This window comes from Echinops telfairi, unplaced genomic scaffold (genome assembly GCF_000313985.2).
Source record: "Echinops telfairi isolate 266 unplaced genomic scaffold, ASM31398v2 ScPeMD7_7400;HRSCAF=8409, whole genome shotgun sequence".
In the NCBI taxonomy this organism is placed as follows: Eukaryota; Metazoa; Chordata; class Mammalia; order Afrosoricida; family Tenrecidae; genus Echinops; species Echinops telfairi.
The window spans coordinates 22,469,195-22,475,143 of NW_022111300.1; positions in this window are offsets into that span (position 1 = coordinate 22,469,195).

Sequence of the window (5,949 nt, forward strand, 5' to 3'; positions counted from 1 at the left end):
CCAACTGTCTCATAAATATCTCACAAACAATGGTTTTCAGAAATAGTTTAAATAAGAAACCAAGTAAGGGGCACACGTTACAAATGATTGACAGGCCTTTGCAGTGCCTTCATGTACTTGTTCTTGAATGTAGAGTAGCTAAAGGCAATGGAAGAAATGATGAAGTAAACGCTGGACAGCAGATCTCCAAGGTGAATAGCGAAAACAAAGTCACGTCTGGTCACAAAATATGCCTGGAGAAAACCCAAAGGGGAGCGCACACTTGGCCTTTCTCAGGAGGAACTAAGTGAAGAAAAAATTCAATACTCAAGTTATGATATCAAAGGAGTCTATGGGCACAATATCAGATGGCATGAGAAACATCAAAAGAAAATAAAAGGGACGTACAAGGTCACTGCACCAAAGAGAAGTGGCTTTGACAATGGGTTTCAAACATAACCACAATTGTGAGGCCAGCCCAGGGCTGAGCAGTATTTTGCTCTGTTGTACACAGAGTCACTCTGCGACCCGACTCCTAACGGCCACCGCCTCCACGGATACATCAGGAATCTCAGAGTCGACTAGAAAATGGTTAGAGCTAATAGAGGAAGCCCGCAACGTTGCAGGGCACAAGATTAAAGAAGAAGAAGAAGAAAAGAAGTTGGGTTTCTATAAACCAGCAATGAGAAATCTGAAAGGGAAATTAGGGAAATAATTCCATTGACAATAGCATCTGAAAGAATAAAATACCTAGAAATAAGTCTAACCAAAGACATGAAATGCTTACACGAAGAGTCTTTACAGAGTTAGAAAAAAATTCATGCTCATCTCATTCCATTTTCCCAGAGAAGAAGACTCAACTAAATGAAAAGATGTTTCGTGTTCGTGGATTAGAAAACTCTCTTTACCAATCTTAAGCATGACCTGGAATGCCAAGGGGCCCCAAGCAGCTAAAGCAATGCTGAAAGAAAAGAACCGGAGGACTCGCACTTGCTAATTTTAAAACATACTATAACTGTGGCAATCAAAACAGCTTGGTACCGGGATAAGATCAATGGAATGCAATTGAGAGTCTAGAAACAAACCCACACATCTTTGGTAAACTGATTTTTTACAAGGATGTTAAGTCTATTCAATGTGGAAAGGGGAGTTTTTTCAATAATGGTGCTGGGGAAAATTGGATTTCTACATGCAGAGAAACAAAATATAAAATACATACTTCAAACTATACACAAAAACAAATTTCAAGTATAAACTAAAATGATAAAAGTGTGGGAAGAAGAAAAAAAACCAGGGATAGTACTGAGAGGCCTGGCTTGTAACAATAGGTTACTGTATATAACAACAAAGTCATATCTACACAAGACAGCATAAATAAATGGTGCCTCATTAAAATTTAAAAATGTATTAATCAAAAGAGTATGTTCTACGTATCAATTTGGTGAGTACTGACTGGGGCCTTAAAAGCTTGTGAAAATTCATCTAAGGTGAAACTCCTGGTCTCTCCCCATCCGGAGAAAAGGAGAATGACAACAATGGAAAGGCACAGAAATAATCAGTCCAATGGAGTGAATCGGGAGTACATGGCCAGAGGCAAGTTTCAATTCCACTTGTACCATCCGGTTGATTCTGACTCTATAAGACATGCCTATAAGAGACCCTATAAGATGACAGGGTAGAACTGGCCCCTAGGGGTTCCTGAGATGGTAACTGTACAGGAGTAGGAAGCCCTGTCTGACTCCCGTGGAGTGGCTCGTTTAAAGGGCTGATTTTACACCACCAGGGAGCATCCATGGAGTAATAGACCACAGGGATCACTTTCCACAACCGTGAGCCCAAAAGAACTAGATGATGCCAGGCTACCACTACCAACTACTCTGAAAAGGATCACATTAGAAAGTCCTGGATAGAATGGGAGAAAAATGTAGGCCAGAATTCAAAATCCTGAGATCAGACTTAGTGGTGGGAAAAAGACTGGTGGGGTCCCTGTCCCCTTTAGGATCTGGAACTGAACTCCCCTCCGTGTGTTAGAATAATCTACCACTTAAGATCAAAAGGGCAGCATTTACCAAGGACAAAGTTCAAAGGGTTAGGAGAGAAGGAGGCCGGGAATTGGGGAGCACAGGGAGGAAGTGGGGTCAGTGATGTACATTGAGAGGACTGCAAGGGATGAGTTGAAACAAAATGGGGATGCATTGTTTAATGTGAACCTTTATCTAATTCACACATTTAAAAAAGAGAGATGTTACCCGAAAAAAAAGAAAGACAAGCGGCTGACTTGGAGAAGATCTTCGGAATCTATATATCAATAAGAATCTAATAGCAACTTAACAGCAAAACACAAAGCACTCAATCATGAAATGTGTAAAGGATTTGAATAGACATTTAACCACAGGGGACATTCAGATGACCACCAACCCTGAAGAAAAGATGCTCAGTAATGTGAAAGCAGACAGAGGCTGGCAAAGGGAGAGAGGTAGTGATGGCAGGAATCTGGGAGAAATTGTGGAGACAAGTTTCCTACACATACCTACCTCTCCAACACAAAGGATGGTGACGGGCAGGCAAGACTCATCTCCTTATCTGTGGGGAAAAGGAGGGACCCCAACAAATCATCACTGGTCCGGTAGGTGCGATTGTACGGTGGTGATAAGTAAAGATTACAGTGAAGTCATAGAGAGTATAACAGATAGAAGAGAGGTTGAAGTAATGGAGTCAGACACAATTCATGGTAGCATGCTCACCTCAGCCCACTTGGGGATCCTCGTGGGGAGAGCCGAGAGCGAGAGTAGGAGAGCCCCACTTTATTGCTCACCAAGGGTTGTAACTACTTAGGGGGGGGTGATTACAGGTAACGACACGTCACAGGAAGGGGCAGTACAAGAGGCAAACACATCTTAGGAAGGGGATGTACATAGGCATAAACGTGACAGGAAGGAGATGAGCTAGGGGTGTGCACATAGGAAGGGGAGGGGCTGGAGGTATACATGCGACAAGATGGGCAGACCCTAGATTCATGATGGAGGCCTAACCTTGGTCACCCTTGGGTGGGCTTGACCTCTGGGGTCTCCTACAAGGAAACAGTCAACTACTATCCTTATCAGAAGGGAGTGGGTCCTACTTGTTGTGGGATAAACAGTGGTGACTGCTTGCTCTAGATGGCTGATAATCCTTAGGGAGAATAACCCCTGATCTACTTCTGTTGACCTCCAAGTGTCACTTTTTGCCATGTGTTAACAAGCAGCTAAGTTTGGCATATATATGGGGGAGACAACTTGGGAGAAATCTATCTGTTTCCAACACTTATCAATGGAAGAGATAGTGAAAAGTTACATGGAGAAAGACACGATATTCACACTATCCCCACAATGACCCAATGGACTCTCGGGTCTGAGAAAAAGGGCACAGAAGGAAGTCTGGAGTGCTGGGATGCACCTACCTGGAGAAAGGAGGTACAAAACCGAGGACCAGCCAATAGCAGAAAACCTACCAGAAAGCCAGCCAATGGTAGGAGGTCTTCCATTAGGGACTATAAAGTTCTACTCTACCTTCTCCCAGGGCCTTTAAGACTAGCCTAAGAGTCCTTTGGACTTTGCCCCCAAAAGTATCCCCGTCAATAAACTCACTCTTTCTGTCCAAATCTTTTCTCTGAGTCTGGTCTGAATTTTGTCCTTTGCCTGAAATCTTTCTTGCAAGCTGGACTAAAAACAAGGAGTGGAGGGGCTTGAAACTTTGAGCCTCCTTCTGGGAACAGTATCATCAGCCATTGGAGAGATGCAGATCAAAACCTCTCTGAAACCCAAACCCACCAAGACAGTTCTACCCTGTCCTGTAAGGTTGCTATGAGATCATTAAGGTGAACAATGCCAAATACACAATCTGACTGGGAAGAAGTGCCGTCAGAATGCTCCTTAGAGTATGTCTTATGTACTTTGGACATGTTATCAGCAAGGATGGGTCTATGGGGGTCACCATGCTTGAGAAGGTACAGGGCCGTCAAACAAGAGGAAGATCTGTGGGGGGAAGTCAGACACTTGCTGCCAGACTGCTGTCTCATCCCACAGCAGGACTGGGCCTGCTCCCTGCTGCTGGGGACAATGGCCTACTTCTCTCTGAAGCTTTGGGACCATTAGCTTGGTTCCTCTAGGTGGGGTTTACACCCTACTGATAATGTTCCTATGGAGACCCAGAGACCACCCTCTCATTGCTGTGTAACCTATAGTGCAGCCCCTTCCTGTGACGTATGTCTTTACCTGTAATTAGTGGGCTGGCTTGCCCCCAGAAGGTATATAGGTGTGAGCCAGCACTATAGATCTCTCTCTGACTCTCTCTGACCCTGAGCTCCTTGCTGCTCACTCCCTGGTCACTCCCCTCTCCCTTATTCCCTTTCCCTCCTTCCCTTCCCCCTCTCCACGTGGACCACCAAGCTGGGCTGAGGTGAGCAATGTTGCTGTGTATCATGCCTGACTGTATTATTGTATTATCTCTCATGCTCTCGATGACTTTAATATAATACTTATATATCTCAACCGTACAATTGTGCATTATTGAACCCAGAAGTAGTATTACTGAACCAGTGAGTTCAAGCAGCGGGTGGGGGCTGGCACCTCACCCCCCAGCGACAATTTTATTTAATACTACAGAAGATCCTTAATGAGATTGGTTGACACAGTGGCTGCAACAACAAGATCAAACATAGCAACAATTAGGACCAGTGTCATCGTAGCAATACCTTTTGACTTACCCTCGTGTACTTTCAACAAAATAAATAAAATAAAAGTAAATAAATTTACACCATAAGATAAATTAACACATTGCTTCATCAAGAAAGTATCACTAGCAAAAAAGAGGAAAGGAAAAAAAAACACCTTTACAATGAATGAGCGTCCTTAGTAGCAGATCAAAAATTGCTACTTATGTGAAAGCTAATTTGCTCAACTTCAGACTATTGTCTTCATTGTGTGATACTACGGTAACTGATACAAACAGTTGTTATTGCATGCTAAAGGGAGACGGTCAAAAGTTCTGTGGAGAATGTTTGTGCTACAGGACAAACGCCTGATGTTTCTGCAAAGCATGAATTACTTTGCTCCCATTCTCAGGATTTTAAACAGGGTTGATTAAAAATGAAAATGCTTACAAAAATCACAATGAGTAGTAAAACAAGCAGATGGTTTTTAAAAAAGGAAAACAAGGATCTAGTATCCTGAATGTGTACAGAACTTTTCAACTCCACAACAAAGACTAGTAATCTATATTATTTGCAAAGTACTGATTTTTGGTTTACAGTGATGAAAGAGAGATCACATTGGTTAGAGGAGGGATGCACAGTCCATTAATATATTTGCTGCCAATAAGGTGCAAACCTGTATGAAGTTGGATGGGCAAACTTTGTGTCATAGATGTATTTATAACAATGGCAACCACAAAGAAAGGTAGCTGCTGAGGGTACTTGTGCACGACCAGTGTGTTCAGTGGCTAGTCCTGTTCTATCTTGCAGTCAGTCTGTTACTTAGTTTGGGGTTTTTTAAAAGCTTGTTGTTGTTGTTGTTAGGTGCTTCAGACCCATGGGGACCTTATGCACAACAGAATGAAACCCTGCCCGCTCCTGATCCCTCCTCACAATTGTTCCTGTTCTTGAGCCCATCTCCTTCAGGGCCTTCCTCTTTTTTGCTGCCCCTCTATTTTACCAAGCATGATGTCCTTCTCCAGGGAACAAGTGTCTCCTGACAATATTTAAAAGTTTGCCAATAATAATAATTTATAAATTATCAAGGGGTTGTGAGGAAGGGTGGGGGGAGGGTAAAATGAGAAGCTGACACAAAAGCTTCAAGTAGAAAGCAAATGTTTTGAAAATGATGATGGCAACAAATGTACAAATGTGCTTGACACAATGGATGGATGTATGGATTGTGATATGAGCTGTATGAGCTCCCAATAAAATGATTTGAAATAAACAAAAAAAAATGT